General features: G+C 37.5%; 1 pseudogene; it reads right to left on the minus strand.

Moving 5' to 3' along the window:
- Nucleotides 1–1,215: 1,215 nt before the first annotated feature.
- On the minus strand, nucleotides 1,216–20,165 carry LOC122754723 (annotated as a pseudogene).
- Nucleotides 20,166–20,783: the final 618 nt, after the last annotated feature.

Here is a 20,783-nt window from a genome sequence, read left to right on the forward strand (position 1 = left end):
ATTTTCTACATTCTTTCAAGTGTCATTGATATTGACTCAGCAATTACATGTGCCAGTTCTTTCAGGAAACAAAGATCAAGGTCATCTGGGCTAAATAACTTGAATTCTTCAAGGGAAATTAGATGTTCTTTTTACTATCTCCTTACTTATCTTGGTTATCAATTACCTGTTAGTCATTTTTTGTTCTGTCACTTCCAGTAGAAGGTGATTTCCCTTTGCAGAGGAAAAAAGAAACAAAATAAAAATTGAGCAACTCTGCCTTTTTTGGGCTATTTATCATTGTCTCATCTACCCCAACTGAAAGTCCCCTCTCTTCCTTGTTCCTCCTTTATCTTTCACAATAGCTAAAAACAAAACAAAACAAAAAAACCATTTTGTTATCCTTAGTTTCCCTTGCTAGTTTCAGATCATTCTGAACTTTAACATTTATTGAAACTATTTTTAGAGGACCATACCACTCTTCTTTTATCCTCTGCTACTTGGCCTTGCTTTTATCTTCTATCCATTCATTTTTTAAAATCTAAGTTTGTGTTTCCCCTGAGCATTGAGATTGAATGCAACTTTAAATGAATCCCATTGTCCTTCCTTATTGCAATTGTTTCCCTTGTGTCTTTTGAATTTTATTTGTGAGTATTTCCCATTTTTCCTGGGCCTTTCTCTATAAAATTTTACTCAATGGAATCATATCTATATGGACCCTTTAAAGACTACTTTACCCAAATGTATCATGCCCACCAAATCACAACTGGATTTATCCTCTTCTATCATAAACTCTAAGAAGGAGCCACTGACCTATAAATTTTTATACTTTTTATCCCAGTAAACATATTATCTCTGTTTGTGAGAAGAAATCCAGAAAATAACATTTCCTTATTAATTCCTCTGCCTTTTGAAGGGTAAAATTATTATTGAGATTAAAAAAAGCTGTTAACTACTCTATTTTTGACAGAGAGAGAACTTCATTAGATGTCTGGATAATTAAAGTCCCCATCACTATTATATCATGCCATGTGTCAGGATTCTGAGATACTCCCATGACACCTCGTCTATTTCCTCTTTCTGTCTAGGTGGTCTGTAGTATGCTACAATGAAAAAAAAATAGCTTTTATTTCTTCCTCTTTGACCTCCCTCCAAATACTCTCTGGTTCTTGAATTCCTTAATGTTTCTTAATATCCAATTTCTTTTGAATAACTTATATCCATTCAGGTCCTCTCTTATGTATTGTGGTGGTTTCTTGGTACCATGAAGCAATGAATAAAAAACCTTTCTTTGACTAAATTTTGACACAGAACATCCTTGACCTTCTGGTTCCTCAGGCTATGTACAAGAGGATTGAGCAGTGGAGTGATAACAGTGTAGGTCACTGAAATTAACTGGTCTTGGTCTCTGGTGTTCTCTGATTTGGGCTCTATGTAAACAGTAGATATACAACCATAATGAGCAATGACCAGCCACAGTGATGTGGGAGGCACATGTACAAAAGACCTTCTGTTGACTCTCCAAAAAGGCATTTTAAGAATGGTAAAGATGGTGAGCACATAGGACACGAAGACAAGGCCGTGGGTACTAGAATCACCATCACACCTATTATGAATGTCAAAATCTCTTTGACAGTGGTGTTAATGCAGATAAGTTTCATTGTAGGACAAATGTCACAGAAGAAGAGGAGCAGTTATCACAGAAAGGAAGACTAAACACGGATATCACCTGTATCATTGCTATAAGATCAATGCAGCATGCTCTACACACCAGCTGAGTTCATAATGATTCTATAGCTGAGGGGGTTGCAGATGGCTATATATCAATCAAAGCCCATTGCTGCGAGCAAGCAGCAGTTGTTGATAGTTAAGGTTATAAAGAAAAAGGTGGCACAGTCTTCCAAGGTGATGGATTGGCTCAGGTTCATGAGGTTGGACAGCATTAAACAATAATGACCAAAGTATACAAGGTCTCAGAAGTGGACAGCATACTCTAGAAGTCCATAGGAATGGAGGTGATGACCCATGCCAATGATAATCATGATGATGGCATTGCCAGCCAGGGTTAAGATGTACAGGGCAAGAAACAGCGCTGAGATTGAGCTGGTGATTATGGAAGCTGGAGAATCCCTGGAAAAGAAACTCATTCACTTCTGTCTGATTCTGTATCTTCACTGAGTATTCTCTAGGGCTGAAAGACACAAAGAAAACAGACTTGGAAAACTTCCACCAAACAGCCTAAGTAAATTACTTTGAATGAATTGACTTAAAATATGACCTCAGCGGGGCAGCTAGGTGGTGCAGAGGATAGAGAACTGGCCCTGGAGTCAGGAGTACCTGAGTTCAAATCCGGCCTCAGACACTTAACACTTACTAGCTGTGTGACCCTGGGCAAGTCACTTAACCCTAATTGCCTCACTAAAAAAAAACAAACAAAAAACAAACAAACAAACAAAAAAAATGACCTCGGCAATATGCATATTCCCTATTTGCATGGTCCTACTTCTCAACTCTGTCTTAGTTCTGGTAAGGATTTTCTCTCTGTAGGTGCCCTGATTAAAATGTGTGTGTTTGCTTGGAGGAGATGTTGGAGGGAGTCATTCTTACCTTGGGGAATTTTATGCAATTCTGGTCAGTTTTTTCATCATGTAGGAGTTAGGCAGCCCAGAAGAAAAACATTCTGTTTTCAAGAAGGGGGAAGATGGATCTCAGTCATCTACCACCCCCTTTGTCCTACCATAAGTACTGATGAGGGTTGCCTTCCAGACATAGAATTAGGTCAAATACATTATGAAACTTGCTAAAATGCCAGTTGTCTTGAGCTAAGAATTAATTGCACTGCTTCTGCTTACCATATGCTAAACACAATTATTTGAACCAGGAATAGTAGTGAGGTGGGTGGAATAATGGGGTGAGCACTAATTTGTAATCAAGACTTGAGTTCAAATACTGTCTGAGACACTAACTTAATAGCTGTGCAATCATGGGCAAGTTTCTTAACCTTGCTGAGTCTGTTTTCTCTTGTGAAAAATGGGTATAGCAATATTTACAGTTTATACTGTGTAGAGTTGTGCATTGCCAATATTAAAGTGCTTTAAAAACATGAATTATTTTTAGTATTTGAAGTCTTAGAAAACACAAATGTACCTAGCTATTAGCAAGAATAGATCTTGTATATGAGAAGCATAAGTTATTAAGCAAATGGATTAAGGGAGAGAATAGGGAATTCACCATAGAAAGTAAAGCAGTGGTTCTTAACCTGGGGTTCTGTTACCTTGTTTTTAAAAGTATTTCAATATAATTAGTTTTAAAAGTATTTCAGTATAATTAGTTCATCTTTTAATCCATTGTGTAGTATGTCTGCCACATAGCAGGTATTTATAAATATTTATTGGTTGCTTGATTAATCCTACGTATTTTGTTTTATGCATTTAAAAACATTATTCTGAGAGGGGGTACTTAGCCTTCACCACATTCCCAAAGAGGACCATGACACCAAAAAGGTTAAGAATTTCTGCTTTAAGGGATGTCACTATAATGCATTTGAAAATAGTATTTGACTTTCTTCTTTGAATTTTTTTAGAAACAGATGTATTAACATGATTAATATGGAAATATGTTTTACATTACTGCATAGGTATTATATATATTAAATTGATTGCCTTCTTAATGAAGGTAGAGGGGAGGGAGGGAAAAATTTGAAAGTCGAAATTTTTTAAATCACATGTTAAAATTGTTTTTATGTGAAATTAAGGAAAAATTAAGATTAAATAATTATAAAAAAGAAATACGTATTGTACAAAATTAAGTGACAAATAGTAAAAGTCAAGAAAAGTGTTTAAATTCACAAAAAGTAATTGAACTCTTTGTGCAATGGTAGACTACACTGAGAAAACGACCAGAAGAAATGGGGGACAGTTCTAATAAAATGGTCAATAAAGTGGGTAAAGAATATTAGAAATGGAGCCTGGGCTCAAATCCTAAAATTTCTACTTGCTAATTATGTGGCCATAGGTTACTTAGCCTTCTGGGGCATTAGTTTCCTAATCTATAAATTGGAATTCTGAACTAAAGGATCTCTAAAATCCTTTTTATGTTTTGCTTTGTTTTTGCGGGGCAATGAGGGTTAAGTGATTTGCCCAGGGTCACACAGCTAGTAAGTGTCAAGTGTCTGAGGCCAAATTTGAACTCAGGTCCTCCTGAATCCAGGGACAGTGCTTTATTCAGTGCACCACCTAGCTTCCCCCTAAGGTCCTTTTAAATTTGAAATCTTGTGATCCTATGAGCCATGGGAAGTAAAAAGTTGGCCAATAAGATGGTTTCTAAGAATGGGATTTGGATTTGGGGACCAAGGCTTAAAATATAAGTGTGATAGGCTCCTTGCAAATATAATCAAAAGGGCTTTGAACTGGAAAAAATAGGGAAGATATAAAATGCATAATGCATATTAATATACACATGCATGTGTATATACATGTACACATATACATGTATATTTGTATGCATTTTCGACGTTCCAAATTTTTATTTTAGCTTACAGTTGTTTTGATTACATTTATATAAAACTAGGCAAATATGTTCTTATTAGGCAATCTGTTCTTGGCCAGGAGTAATTCTTTCTTATATTTTAAGCCATGGTCCCAAAATGATCTTAACTCCTATTCTTCTTCTTTCATTATATAGCTATTCTTTCTGGTTAAGACTAACTGACAGTCCTCAAACCTGTTAGTAAGTAAGGGGGGTGTCTAATCCAAGCATTGTGAAGGCTTTCACTGGCAGAATGGGAGAACAATTTATCCCAATGGCCATGAAAGTGGCTGAAGCAGGTGCTAGGGAGTGCTTAGAGCTTGATTCGACATCAAAGATGCCAAGGTCATCCAGTGCATCCCAGGCCATTGCCAGTCATCCTGAATTTTGTCTTGTCACTGTATTTTGATGACTCTGGAATAGAGAGAGTGAGGCTGATGATTTTGTTCAACTCTGCCTCATTTAAATCCAATCCATAAGCAAGTCAAGAAATTACCCTTTGATGGCATTGATCCTCTTTGAAAATGAAGGACAAGGGGCAGCTAGGTGATGCAGTGGATAGAGCACCGGCCCCGGAGTCAGGAAGACCTGAGTTCAAATCCGGCTTCAGACACTTACCAGCTGTGTGACCTTGGGCAAGTCATTTAACCCCAATTGATTCACCCCCCCCTCCAAAAAAAAAAAAGAAAAAAAGAAAGAAAATGAAGGACAAACAACAGTAACAGCAACAGCAACAATAACATTCTTGTATTTATTTTGATGGAGACATATATGTATGTAGGCATCCACACATATAGACATATATAAATGTGCAAATACACACACACACACACACACACACACACACACACACACACACACACACACACACACACACATATATATATATGCACATATGGGCCTGTACCAAGATAGATACCGTAAAGAAGTTCATGAGGGATATAAAATGAAAGAAAAGAGCCAATATTAAATGCATGATCTTAAATGTTTATATGCAAATAAAGTTTAGGCAAAAAGCAAGATGAACTAGCAATCCTAACACAAGGGTCAAATTGACCTCAGAAGTATCACTGAACCTTACTGAGATGAAATTCATTACTACAATATGGCTTTGGTTGTTCAGTTATTTCAGTCATTTCTGCTTCTTTGTGACCCCTTTTGGGGTTTTCTTGGCAAAGATAATGGAGTGATTTATCATTTCCCTCTCTAGCTCATTTTACAGTTGAGTAAGTGAGGCAAACAGGGTTAAATCACTTGCCCAAGGTCACATAGCTATTAAGAATCTGAGGGGAGGGATGGAGAAAAATTTGAAACTAGAAATCTTATAAAAACAAATGTTGAAAATTATCTCTAAATGTAACTGGAGAATAATAAAATATTTATATGGGAAAAAAAAGAATATGAGGCAGAGTTTGAACTCAGGTCTTCTGACTCCAGGCCTGGTGCTCTATCCACTGTGCCACCTAGCTGCTCCACAACTTTGGTTGGGTAAGTGTTATTCAAAAGTAACATGATAGTAAAAAGAAAGAAAGAGTAACATTGTGTAGTAAGCATTTATCTCATATGCAGAAATTCAGGAACTAGAGTTGCTGGGGGTAGGACATATGTTGGATATGATCTGGTTGAAGATCAAAGGAGTGACAATCAGAAGCAATGTTGCAATTGACTACAGACCACCAGAACAGAAAAAGGACATAGATAAAGAGTTTTTTTTTTTAAACACAGCACAAGCCTGGCATACAGTGATGGGGTTTTCAATTAGCAAGAAATCTACTGAAGTTCTCTCTCTGCCGAAAGCATAGTAGCTAATAAATTTTAAAAAATAACTTACCTTAGTAATAATTTTGTCCTTCCAAAGATGGGGAAGTTAACAAAGAAAAATTCTATTCTAGGTATATTCTCAGTAACTGGTTTTTGGGGTGGAAGTAACCAATATATTTTAGAGTTTCTAAAAGAGAAAACAATTACAGCTGATCATGGGTGCACTCTAGATTTTGGAGAACAGATTTCAAAGGGCTCAGAGGATGGATGGGTAGGACCAAAGTTGAGGAGATATGTGAAAATCTCAAGAATGAATTTCTGAACATAAAGGAACATAATTCTAATGAGGAAGAAAAATGAGAGTTTTCAGAAGTGACTGGTATGGATAGACAGATAACTCACCACTCAAGATTTTTAAAAATCTGTGTAGATCATAAAAACAAGGAATGTCAACAGAGAAGTAACATATAAAGAATGATAGGGGAGAGAGCTGCTGTGTTGAGACAGGAATGGAGCCCAACCCCACAGTCACCCTTACACAAATCCAGGCCCAGAAAGGCCTCACCAGAGAAAGAGACCACCAGAGCCTCTGAATCAGCTGCAGCACCAGTGTAGTCTGGAACTAAACTCATGGTCTGGTGAGTGGGCTGAGCCCTTGGCAGGGGGGAGATTACAGGGGTCTCTGCTGGTGCTGAGGCAGAACTTGAGTTTTTCACCCCTGCTGGGAACCAGGAGGTAGGCTTGAGCAGCAGTGGCCCAGGCAGGGGAAGGGCACAGGCTCATTGGAGCTAACAACAACATCACACAAAGTTTTACTCTCTGGTAAATTAGCAAATTGGCCTGGGGTTATCTACAGACCAGGGAACAGGCCAGGTGAGTGAAAAACCTGTCCCTCCTTAAATCATACCACCTGGGACCCCCTGAATCCTGATACAGTGCAGACTGGAAACAGTGCCTCACTTTAAGAAGCTAAAAATCAAGTAAAAGAAAGGGAAGATGAGCAGACAGAGAAAGGTGAGGACCATAGAAAGTTTCCTTAGTGATAAGGAAGATCAAGATGCACTCTCAGAAGAGGATAGCAACAGCAGGGTCCTTATTTCTAAAGCTTCCAAGAAAAATATGAATTGGTCTCAGTCCATAGAGGTGCTCAAAAAGGGCTTTGAAGATAAAGTCAGAGAGGTAGAAGAAAAAATTGAAAGAAAAATGAGGGTAATGCAGGAAAGACATGAGGAAAAAACTCAACAGCTTGAAAAGCTAAATGAAAATAATTGCTAGTGACTTTATGAGAAACCGAGACACAATAAAGCAAATCCAAATGAATAAAAAAAAGAGGGAAATGTGAAATATCTTCTTGGAAAAACTGCTGACCTTGAAAATAGATACAAGAAAGATAATTTGAAAATTACTGGACTACTTGAAAACCATGATCAAGGAAAGAGTTTAGACATCATCTTCCAAGAAATTGTCAGGGGAAATTGCCCTGATATTCTAGAAGCAGAAGAAATAGAAATTGAAAGAATCCACCAATCACCTCCTGAAAAAGATCCCAAAAGGAAAACTCCTAGGAATATTATAATCAAATTCCAGAGCTCCAAAGTCAAGGAGAAAATACTGCAAGCAGCTAGAAAAAAGGAATTCAAGTACTGTGGAGCCACAGTCAGGATAGCACAAGATTTATCAGCTTCTACATTAAAGGGCATGTAATATGATATTTCAGAGGGCAAAGGAATTGGGATTATAATCAAGAATCACTTAGTCTGCAAAACTGAGTATAATCTTTCAGAGGGAAAAAAGGACTTCAATGAAAAAGAGGGCTTTCAGGTATTTGTGATGAAAAGACCTGAACTGAATGGAAAATTTGACCTTCAAATACAAGACCCTAGAGAACCATAAAAAGTTGGAGTTGGGTGACTTGCCTGGGATCACACAGTGGGTGAGTGTCTTGTGTCTGAAACCAGTTTGTGGCTGGGGTCCTCTTGGGTCCAGGGTGGATGCTTTGTCCACTGTGTCACATAGCTGCTCTATGATGACATCTTTAGGGAAAAATTGAGGGGTTAGAGGAATGCACTGGGGGAGGGGGAAGGGGAGAGGTAGCATGGAGTGAAACACCATAAGAAATAAACAAGAAAGGGCTTACTGAGTGGGAGGGGGATGGGGGAGGAACAGGGCAGTAAATGAACTTTACACTCCTCAGAATAGGCTAAAAGACCTTAATCCCATCAGAGTTGGCTCAAGAAGGGATTAACACAGGCACTCAATTGGGTGGAGTAATCAATTTAAGATGGACAATTAGAAGCAAATCCCTTTTGAAGAGGAATAGAGTGAAAGAAGATAGATAATAGAATAAATATCATGGGGAAGGGAATAGAATGGAGGTAAATAGTTAACAATAGTAATTGTGAAAAAGAGAAAAGGGGAAAAATTGTACAAAAAATTTTTTATAGCAACTCTTTGTGGTGGCTAAGAATTGGAAACCAAAGGAATGTCCATCAATTGGGGAATGACTGAAGAAGCTATGGTATATGATTGTAATGTAATTTTTTTGCTATAAGAAATGACAAGCAGGATGATTTCAGAAAAACCTGGAAAGACTCATATAAACTGATGTATAGTGAAGTGAGCAGAATTGGGAGGACATTGTGCACAGTGACAGCAGTTTTGTTCTATGAGCAATTGTGAATGACTTAACTACTTTCAGTGATACAATGATCCAAGACAATCCCAAGGGACTAATAATGAAGCATACTATCCACTCCCAGAGAAAGAACTGATATTGATTGAACACAGACTAAAAAAAAAAGAGCATTTGTGGATTGTTATATATATATATATATATATATATATATCCTATATCAAATTGGTTGCTGTCTTGTGAAGGGGGAAGGAAAGGGAGGGAGGGAGAAAAATTTGGAACTCTAAATCTTATGAAAATGAATGTTGAAAACTACCTTTACATGTAACTAGAAAAAATAAAATAAATGTTTGTTAAGAAAAAAAAAGAATGATAGATCTTGTCATACTAGTGTCAGGACCCATATCCAAAAGAAATAATAAAGGAAAACAACTAGATGTACAAAAACATTTTAGCAGCATTTTTGTTGGTGGTGGCAAAGAAGTGGAAAATAAGAAGGTGACCAATAATTGGTTTAACAAATTTTAGTAATTGAATGTAATAGGATACTATTGTACTGGTGGAGTGGAGAAAGCACTGGCCCTGGATTCAGGAGGACCTGAGTTCACATCTGGACTCAGACACTTGACACTGTGTGAACCTGGGTAAGTCACTTAACCCTCATTGCCCCACCAAAATAAAAAAAGGAAAGAAAGTGTAGGGGCCAAATTTAATATGGGAAGCGTTAATTGGGTGGCTTGCCATAATACTGGGGTTCAGAAAATAATGAGGGACCTCTAGGTCCAAAGTTTCCTCCCTTCTAAACTGCCTTTTTAGTTATTTCTCCCAGGCCAATAAGAAAGCAGTTTAACAGCCTCTTTTCCACAAAAAATCAGGTTTTATTAATGGGAATAAAATACACATAAAAGGTGAAATTAATTAATCCAATGACAAGGAAATAGGGAAAGAGAAAAATGGATAAACTCCCTGGCTCTAGCAAAGACTGACACAATCCCCAAACTTGCTTCCAGCTCGACTAATTAAAAACTCATTTTTTATTAACTCACCACCTGGGGTCCATAGTTTCAAAAGGAAACAGCTGTGCAGCCCCTTAGTGGTCTGCTCCTGGAAGCTCACAGGAAAGATGACCTCCCCCAGTGAGCGTTCCCTTTTTTACTTTTAGTCTCTTTCCCTTAAAAGGGAGGTCCTTCAAGCTGGAAGTCAGAGAGTGGTTCCCCTGCTGACATCAGCAGCATACATCATTCAGGGCAGGCCAGGTGTGATCCATATCTAATCATTCCAAGTAGGTACCTAGCCAGTTTTCCAAACAGTACTAGATCATTCAGGTGGGACCCCTGGGCATCTGCCAAATTCCATTATTTTATCACAAAAGTAAGAAATCATGAGGGTATTTCAAATAAGCCTGGGAAGACGTGTATAAATTGATACAGAATGAAATGAGCAGAACCAGGAGGGAAATTTATACAATAACAACATTGTAAAGTAAACAGTTTTGAAAGACATATGAACTCTGATCAGCAAAATAACCAACGACAATTGCAGAGGATTCATGATGAATACCCATCTCCCAACAGAGAGGTGATATATGCAAAGTGCAGAATGAGACCTATTTACTTTTTTGGAAACTATCAATACAGGAATTTGTTTTGCTTGACTATATATATATTTGTTACAAGTGTTTAGCTTGTCATTTTCTTTTTGAATATTATTTTATTTTTTACAATTACATCAAAAGGTGGCTATCATTTTCTTTAAATGGGAGGGAGTAGTAGAAAGGACAGAAAAAAAGATTTTTGTTCATTGGAAAAAATAAAAATAAAAGAAGAACAGTGCCACGAGTCTTAAAACTCAACATAGGCCATAACTGATGAAAAAAGGACAATATAAAGGTTTTTATAATCAATATTGAGTAAAAGGGTCAAAAAGGGGATAGGACTTCAGCATAAGAGGATAATGCTAATCGACAAAAAGAGTAAAGGCAAAATTGATTAATTATTGTTTTGATTTTTTTGTCTTCCAAGGAGATTAAATGATTTTTGGTTAATAAAGAAAAAAATGGCTAATAAGGAATTAATACTCATTTCAGGTCACATGGACAAGATGAATTATATCTTAGCCTGTCATTACCTGTCCCCTTCCTACCTTTCTCATCTTCTTTAGCTTTACTCTCCTCTATATAACTCTTAAATTTAGTGACTTTGATATCCTTGTTGCTCCTCACATGAAGTCCTTCATCTCCTGACTTCACGCATTTTCACAGGCTATCCTCCATGCTTGAAATGCTGTCCCTATTTATCTCTGCTTCTTGGCTTCTCTGGTTTCCTTTAAGTCTTAGTTAAAACACAGTGTTCTGCAAGAAGCCTTTCCCCATCCTTCTTAATATTAATGCTTTCCCTCTGATAGTATCTTCAATTTATCCTGTCTGTATTTTGTTTATACATAGTTTGCATCTTTTATCCCTTTAAAGACTGTGAGTTTCTTCAGAAGAAGGATTGATTTTTAAATTAAATTAAAAATTTGCTATTCTTTGATTTCTAGCCCTTCTTGTAGTGCATGGGATAGTGCAGGCACTTAATATATGCTTGTAGACTTGATTAGGATACTTAAAGAACTAATGAATATGATTTGACAACCACTGTCAGTAACATAAAAGCTATGGAGAGTGGGAGAGATATTACAGGATTAAAAAGCGTAAAATGTTCTGTTTTTTAAAAAAAGAAAGAGAATCATCTGAAAATTAGATACCAATGAGCTGGACTATTATTTATGGCAAAATTCTAGACCTGATTATTAAAGAGATGGTTAATACACATCTGGAAAAGGAAATGATCACAAAGGGCCAGGATGTCTTCATCAAGAACAGGTCAGGACAGACTAACCGTGTTTTCTTTTTTGAGAGGGTTAGGAAATTGGTTGATCAGATAAATATTAGAAATATAGTTTGCCTAGATTTCAGAAAAGGTGTTATTTGCCATTTTTTCTCATATTATTCATGTGTAAAATATAAAAATATGTGGGTTAGAGGAAAGGAATAAAAAAGTCACTCTCGACTTGAAATGAGGTCTTCAGTAGAATTCCCAGGGGATTTGTTCTTGGTCCTGTGCTGTTCAAATTTGTGTTCTGATAATTAGATCTTTTAGAAAGGTCATCATGTATGTAGTTTTTCAGTATACATGGGTATAGTATAGATAGGAAAGATACAAGACATGTTGATTCTTCTACTTCAGAAGTTAAGAAAATTTTGACTTGTCTTGGATTGAAGTTTACTTTTGATTTATCTATGAAAATAGTATCTGTTAAACAAATTGATAGAACCAACTAAGATTATGGGGAAGTTCAACAAAGATTGTGAAAATTATAAAAGAAGTACAATTTGATTGCTGAATCATTTTTGAAGACTTAGAAAGCATTCATGAACATTTAAACACTGGCCCTGTTAGTTTCATCTCATTTGTTAATTTACTTTTCAAAACTTCTCCAGGCTTTTTTAGTTTTTTTTTCTAGTTTTAATTATAGTTCTTTAAAAATATATATTAGTATTACTACATAGTAATTATATAATAGTACATATGAAATATTAAACATACTATAGTCATAATATACACATATATATATGTGCCTCTGTGTGTGTGTATACACACACGTAGCTAGATGATAGATAGATAGATAGATAGATAGATAGATAGATAGATAGATAGATAGATAGATAGATAGATAGGTATGTAGGCAGCTGAATGGCACAATGGATAGAGAGCTGGCCCTGGAGTGAGGAAGATCTGAGGTCAAATTCAGCCTCAGATGGTTTTGTGACAATGGGTAAGTCACTTTACCATGTTTGTCTCAGTTTCCTTATCTGTAAAATGAATTGAAGAAGGAAATTACAGACCATTCCAGTATTTTTGCCAAGGAAATCCCAAATGGGGTAATGAAAACTTGGTCATAAGTGAAATGACTGAACAACAAATGTTATAGTAATTTTAATTATACTTGAAAGTAGTAAAATTGCATGTAATTTTATACTTTGTAATGTTCACATATCCTTTTCAAACAAGTTAAATTATTTTTGTTTTTACTCTGTAGTCAAGTAAATAGTAAGATTCATCTAAACCCCCATGACTTTTTCACTTCCTATTAACTTTTCAATCAGCATTCCCCAATGAAATTAGTTTAGCCAGAAGGCAAGGTCTTATAAATAAACAAAAAGCTATCTTTCCATTCTTTCCCTTCGACTGATACTTATAGTCTTTAATTTAGGGAGAAGTACACAAAACTCAGATACTTAGGCATCAATTAGAGAAGTTATTCTAGCATTTGAAAGCTAACTTGCAATATTTGTTAATTACTTTTGTGATGCTTTTTGGTTCAAGGTAAAGCAAGGTTTTGTTTTATTAGACTGTGGGTCTTGTCATACTCCACAAAAAGTTTGTCAGTATGTATAAGTAAATTCATTTTTATAGTGTGCATAGAAGTAAGCCTTGCAACAATCTTAGTCTTTCTGAGCAATGAGGTCTAGAAACTTGAGTAGGGTTGAAAGATGAGAAAGGTTCTGATACCAAAAAATAATTCTTTTATTTAAAATAATAAACATTTTATTTTTAAGTTTTGAGTTCCAAATTCTATCCCTCCTTCCCTTCCTCTCCTTTCCCCTCCTGAGGCAGTAAGCAATCAGATATAGTTTATACATGTACAACTATATAAAACATGACCATATTAGTCTTTTGGGGGGGGGCAATGAGGGTTAATTGACTTGCCCAGGGTCATACAGCTAGTAAGTGTCAAATGTCTAAGGCTGGATTTGAACTCAGGTCCTCCTGAATCCAGGGCCAGTGCTTTATCCACTGCACCACCTAGCTGTCCCCATATTAGTCATTTTGTATAAGAAAACTTGAATAAAAGAAAAACTGAAAGTGAAAAAGTCTGTGTTCAATCCATATGAGTTCTTTCTCTGGAGGTGGATAGTATGCTTCATCATTAGTCCTTTGGGACTGTAGCAAGTAAAACTATATGTGGTGGCCCTATTATTGTCCCAGGTGTAGGGAAATTTAGCTGGGATTTCTAATATATTTGTTACTTAGAAATTAGAGGGTACTGCACCAGTTTGGGGCATTAAGCATTTATTAAAGTATATTAGATATTAGTAAAGAGAGAACATGTGGAGTTCAGAAATTTCAGAAGCCCTACATACCTAGAACCAGGCACACACCCACCACCTTGGAGTCTCTGGCCAAAAAGAAGAAGTTCCTCTGCCTGCTAGAGCTGAAGGTACCTACAGGTCCAGAAGAGAGGTGGTCGCTACACACCACTCCAAGCTAATTGGCCAGCATCCCTCAAATCTATTGGTTCATTGGATTTGAGGGTGGTCCATGAGTAGAACATGCGGATATCAGAGACAGAGAATACACCCTCTGGTGTGCTTTCAGGTAGGTGTGGCTTTGAATGAGGTAACTTTGTGACTCTTGGCTGACCTTAAGAAAGATCAGTCCTGGCTCAGCAAGGCCTCTGGGGAGTGCCAAAACCCCATTATTTTCTCACAGGATTGTGTTGGATCTTTGTATTGCTAAGAATAATTAAGACAGGGGCAGCTAGGTGGTGCAGTGGATAAAGCACTGGCCCTGGATTCAGGAGAACCTGAATTCAAATCTGGCCTGAGACACTTGACACTTACTAGCTGTGTGACCATGGGCAAGTCACTTAACCCTCATTGCCCCACAAAAAAAAAAAAGAATAATTAAGTCATTCACTGTTTTTCATCAAACAATATTGCTGTCACTATGTGCAACATTCTCCTGGTTCTGCTCACTTCACTAAACATCAATTCATACAAGTTTTTCCAGGCCTTTTTGAAATCATTCTGCTTATCCTTATAGCACAATAATATTCCATCACAATCATATACCACAGATTGTTTAGCCATTCCTCAATTGATGAGCATCCCTTTGATGTCCAATTCTTGGCCACCACAAAAAGAGCTGCTAGAAATATTTTTGTGCAAATAGGTCTTTTTCTCTTTTTTGGGATGTCTTTGGTATATAAACCTGGCAATGTTGTTTTTGGATCAAAGGGTATGCACATTTTTATAGCCCCTTGGGCATAGTTCCAAAATGCTCTCCAGAATGGTTGGATCAGTTCACAACTCCACCAATATTGGATTAGTCTTCCTGTTTTCCCACATCCCCTCCAACATCTCCAACATCATATTTTCCTTTTTTGTTATATTTGCCACTCTGACAGGTGTGAGGTGATACCTCAGAGTTGTGCAAAAAAAAAATTAAAAACACCTTTAAGCAATAACAAGAAGAGTTGATGATATGTAGACTGATACTCAAAGCAGAGTGATTATGATACTATTGGAACTGAGATTATTTGGTTTGAAGAAAAGACAGATTCAAACTGCTATCTTCAAGATATTTTAAAGAGCTTTAGTGAAGAAAAATAATTAGATTTATTTTACTTACCACCAAAGGAAAGAACTAATATTTGAGGTCATGGCATGGCTGAAGTGGATGAAAAACAATATGGGTATGAGTCTTTCCTGTGACTATAGTATTATGTCCTATACTCTCTCTTTTGAGCTTTCATTCCACATCATAATTAGCCTATTGGACATTTTGAAATAGATATTTTTTTTGTTTTGTTTTGTTTTGCAGGGCAATGGGGGTTGAGTGACTTGCTAGTAAGTGTCAAGTGCCTGAGGCCGGATTTGAACTCAGGTACTCCTGAATCCGGGGCCAGTGCTTTATCTGAAATAGATATCTAAGTAATCTCAAATTTTTTATGTCCAACACAAATTTGCAGCATGGCATAGTAGAAAGAGTGCTGCACCTGGAGTCAGAAAGAACTGGATTCAAATCCTACCTCAGACACTTACTAGCCATGTGACACTGGGCAAGGTATTTAACCTATTTTGGTGTTAGTTCTTCCATCTGTAAAATAGAGCCATGGACAAGAGAGCCTTCAAAGTACTTTCTAGGTCTAAATCTGTGATACTATTGTGGTGAATAAAATTATATGTGGTCACCCTATTACTGTCCCAAGTTTAGGGAAAATTAGATGGGGTTTATTATATATTTGTTACTTAGAAATTAGAGGCTACTGCACCAGTTTGGGGGCATTAAGCATTTATTAAAGCACATGGCTCCCCTTCTGCATTCCCAGGCCAAGAGAGAGATCAATGAGTGTAAGCTCTCTGAGGGAAGGACCAGTGGTGGCCCTTATATACTGCTTAAAGCTAATTGGCTAGCATCATTCAAATCTATCAGTTCACTGGATTTGAGGGTGGTTCTGTGCAGTCATGTTGTCAGAGCCCAGAGAACAGATTCTCTGGTGGGAACAAAGCTTTCAGGTGGGTGTGGTTTTGAGTGAGGTAACTTCCTGACTCTGGGCTGGCCTTAAGAAAAGTCAGGTCAGGGGCAGCTAGATGGCGCAGTGGATAAAGCACCGGCCCTGGATTCAGGAGTACCTGAGTTCAAATCCGGCCTCAGACACTTGACACTTACTAGCTGTGTGACCCTGGGCAAGTCACTTAACCCCCATTGCCTGCAAAAAAAAAAAAAAAAGAAAAAAAAAGAAAAGTCAGGTCAGGTTTTCTCAGTGGGGGCTTCTGGGCATCCCCAAACCCCTATTATTAATAATTTTCTCACTCTTTGAATCTACAACTTGCATAAAAGCATAAATAATAGCAACTAGCTTTCTGAACTAGGACCAAATGTCCTTAGCTGCTGATCTGTGCTATGACTAAGAGCCTTTTGCTGGCTTGCCCAGACACCCTCTGCACTGAGCTGTGCTTCCCTTTTCCCCAAATGAGACAGACCTTTGCTGAAGATCTAGGTTATCTTAAGCTGGAAGATTGTTTCACTCTGTCATTTCGCAGGTTTTGCCCCCACCCCAGCTCTGTAGAACCTTCCAGGATTTGAACTCCACTGGATTAGCCATGAAGAACTAATTATTGCCAACACACCATGAGGCTTCTGGTGTTTTCATGGAAGGGAAATGGGAATTAAAGAAGCAACCAAGAGCAACTTTAATCAGTACAACCTAAAACACTGATTGACATCTATAAGTCAGGAGCTGTCACACAGGTCACCCAATAAACTGACAGTGATAGAGGGGGCAAATTATATCTTAGTCTACAGTGTCTAGGGGCCTCCTTATCCTCCTACAGTTGCCCTTAATACTGGTACCCCAACCCTACAAAATATGGGTCTAAGGCAATTGCTCAAGTTTGCTATTCTCTTGTACTCTAAAGATGCCTCTGCTGATAAGCATTGTCAGATATTGCCTAAGCATCCCTGGAATTAGAGGAAGACCCAGGAAAAATACAGAGAAGTCCTTTTCTACAAGAGAAATGTTTATGTAGTATGTAACCATTACATTGCAAATCATCTGTGACAGAATGATGGATATATCATCAGGAGACACCTGAATTTGAAGTTAGCTTCTGACCCAGTTAGTCCATAGGCAAATCCCTTACCTCTTTGACCTTGTTTCTCCTCATAAAATGGGAAAAATAATACTTGCGATACTTCAGAGAATTGGTATTTGGATTGAATGAGATAATATATTTAAAGAACTATTTAAATGTCAGCTATTATTAAGGTAAAGGGGCCTATTCCTACAGTGTTTGCTTAGGATGCCTAGAGTAAATATAAAACATGGCAAACCTTAAAACACTATATAAATGTGAATTATTTTTATTTGTATTCTGCTCAACCCTTCAACTCCTTGAAATATCCATTCCTTTCCTTTCTGCTTATACAAATCTTTTCCATCCTGAAATCAGTTAAAGTTTCTTGTTTCTGGGTTGACTCAGATCCAGAATCTGCCCAATATTCTCTGCCTCATAACCTTTTCTTTTTTGGGGGGGGGTGGGTGGGGCAAGGAGGGTTAAGAGACTTGCCCAAGGTCACACAGCTAGTAAGTGTCAAGTGTCTGAGGCCAGATTTGAACTCAGGTCCTCCTGAATCCAAAGCTGGTGCTTAATCCACTGTGCCACCTAGCTGCCCCTGCCTCATATCCTTTTGTTCCCTCAGACACACCACAACAGAGGAAAGGGAAGAATCTGATAGCTTTTCCCAGAAACCCCATTCTTCTCCCCACTTGCCAACCAGGAGAGAAGGTGAGGATGACTAAGGACCTACACTCCAAGACATTTAAGGCAACAACAACCCTTGGAGACTGTGAGCATAGCAATTTAGCTGCCACCCACTACTATCCCTATATCTAACAATCTTCCACCATCTATTTCTTTCCCTATTCCTATATTAATCAATGTTGGCAACATGAAAGTAAACCATTCTCCAACTCTACCTTCTGCCTTCATATTCTACCCTCCCAACTTACCCTATCCATTAAACACTCTAATCTTGCCCATCTACTTCACTTTGCCCTCTGGAATTCCCATTCCATAATAAACAAAACTCCTTTCATCCTAGACTTCATCATCTCATATTCTTTTCATGCTTTCCTCTATGTGTCTTCACTGAGATCTTGCTTTTTCCACATAGTACTTAATCTCTGGTTATCCTTTTCATGATAGGCTATACCTTAACTCACAATCCCAACACATTCATTCTGGTGAGGAAATTGAAATACTTGTTGCTTCCCACTTCCACTTCAAATTTCTCCCTTTATTACTATCATTCAACTATCTCTCATCTTTTGCATTTCATTCAACTAAAATTTTCAATCTATTCCAGATCATGGTAGTTGTTGTGTGCTGTCCTCTAGGCTATTTTCTCTCATTTGTTAAGGAGTTCAGGACCTTGCTCATCATCTTCCTCTCCTCAAATTTTAGGGAACTTTAACATCCAAACTGATGCCTTCAAAATTACTAACCTTCCAATTCATCAGTCTCCTTAAATCCCATAACCTATTCATTTATTCCACCTCTGCCACACATAGAGATGCTCGCAACTGGGACCTCACCATTACCTACAAAGTTCTTATTCAGAAACTGTTAAGAGCAATCTTTTCATTTCTTCCTAATTGATTGTTTATATCAATCCCCACAGAAACCTTCTGTTCTCTCCTCAAGTCTCCCACATCTCTCTTCCCTCATTCTCTCTCACCTGAAAGCCTTGCCTAATTCCTTACAAAACAATTGAGGGGATGCAGTGGATAAAGCAATGCCCCAGGATTCAAGAGGACCTGAGTTCAAATTTGGCCTTGAACACTTGACACTAGCTAGCTGTGTGACCCTGGGCAAGTCACTTAACCCTCATTGCCCCGCAAAAAACAATGAAAGAAAAAAGAAAATAATCGAGGCCATTTCAAAATCCTTTGGCATTAATTTACATTCTCTCCTCCTTAACCTGAGTCTCCCTGCCAAGGCCTACCCCTCCACATGTGCCGTTGATCACATAGCCTCCTGACTTCTCCAGTATATTACAACCTCAATCGTCTACCTTCTCTCTCTAGTCCGAACTGCTCCCTTCCCATCTGCCTTTAAATATGTTCATCTCCCCAATCCTTAAAAAAACTTTCACTAGACTTTATCATCTTTTCAAGCTATTGTCCAATATATTTTCTTAGTCAAACTCCTAGAAAAAGTTTGCCACAAATGATGCCTCCATGCCCTCTCTTCTCATCACTCCTTAACCTGTTGCAATCTGGCTTCCATTTTTATCATTCAATTAAAACTGTTCTCTCTAAAGTTATAAACAATCTCTTAATTGCCAAATCTAGTGGTCTTTTCTCACTTCTCATTCTTCTTAGCTTATTTATTGCATTTTACATTGTCAACACCATTCCTCTCTTGGATATTCTTTCCTCACTGGATTTTCATGACACCACTCTTTCCTAGTTCTCCTCTTCTCTATATTAATGTTCTCTCTCAATAATTTGACTCATCATACATATTATGCTCCCTAACTGTGACTGTTTCCCAAGGCTCCACCCTAGGTTCTTTTTTCTTCTGTTTCTAAGCTCTCTTAATGACTTTACTAGGTCCCATACCTTTATCATCTCTATGTACTTGAATCAGATATATATATCCAAACCCAGATCTTCTTTCTTTCAGTCCTGCATCAGCAACTGATTGTTAGATATATTAAACTGGGTGTCCTAAAGAACATTATCTTTCCCCCCAAGCTTACCATTCTTCCAAACTTTTTAATTTTGTTGAAGGTAGTACTGTTCTTTCAATTCTCCAACTTTGTAATCTTGATGTGATCTTCATATTTTCATTCTCACCCAACCCAATGTATTCATTCAGCTGAGAAATCTTGGAATTTCTACTTTTAAAATGTCCTTCTTTCTCTCTATGCATGTAGCCATCACCATTTGGTACCCCATCACTTCTGACCCAGATTATTGTAGTGTTCTCCTAATTAGTAGTTTTAGCCCAAGTGTGTTGCTACTCTAGTCCATTATATACACCACTGACAAAATGATTTTCCTTAAAGGAAGATGTGATCATGTCACTTCTCTACTCAATAAACTCTAGTTGTTTTCTATTGACTCTAGGATAAAATGTAAACTTCTTTGTTTAGCTTTTAAAGTCCTTCACAACCTTGCCCCAACCTATCTTTCCACCTTCATTGTATATAACTTCTATTTCTAGGTGGATGATTCTCAGATTTACCTATCTTGTATCAGTCTCTCTGCTGACCTTCAATCTCACATCTCCAAATACCTTTCCGAATCTGACCTGGATACCCAGTAGACATCTCAAACTCAATATGTCCAAAACATAACTGTCTTTCCCTCTAAACCCTCTCCTTCTCCTCCCTTCCCAATTATTGTAGAAGGCAACATCATCTTCCCATTCCTTCAGGCTCCCAACCTAGGAGCCATTCTGGATCATGTGCCATTACCCATATCTAATCTATTGCCAAAGCCTATCAATTTTACACTTGCAATGTCTCTGTAATATGTCCACCCCCTT

The sequence above is a fragment of the Dromiciops gliroides genome, chromosome 4, assembly GCF_019393635.1.
Source record: "Dromiciops gliroides isolate mDroGli1 chromosome 4, mDroGli1.pri, whole genome shotgun sequence".
Lineage (NCBI taxonomy): Eukaryota > Metazoa > Chordata > Mammalia > Microbiotheria > Microbiotheriidae > Dromiciops > Dromiciops gliroides.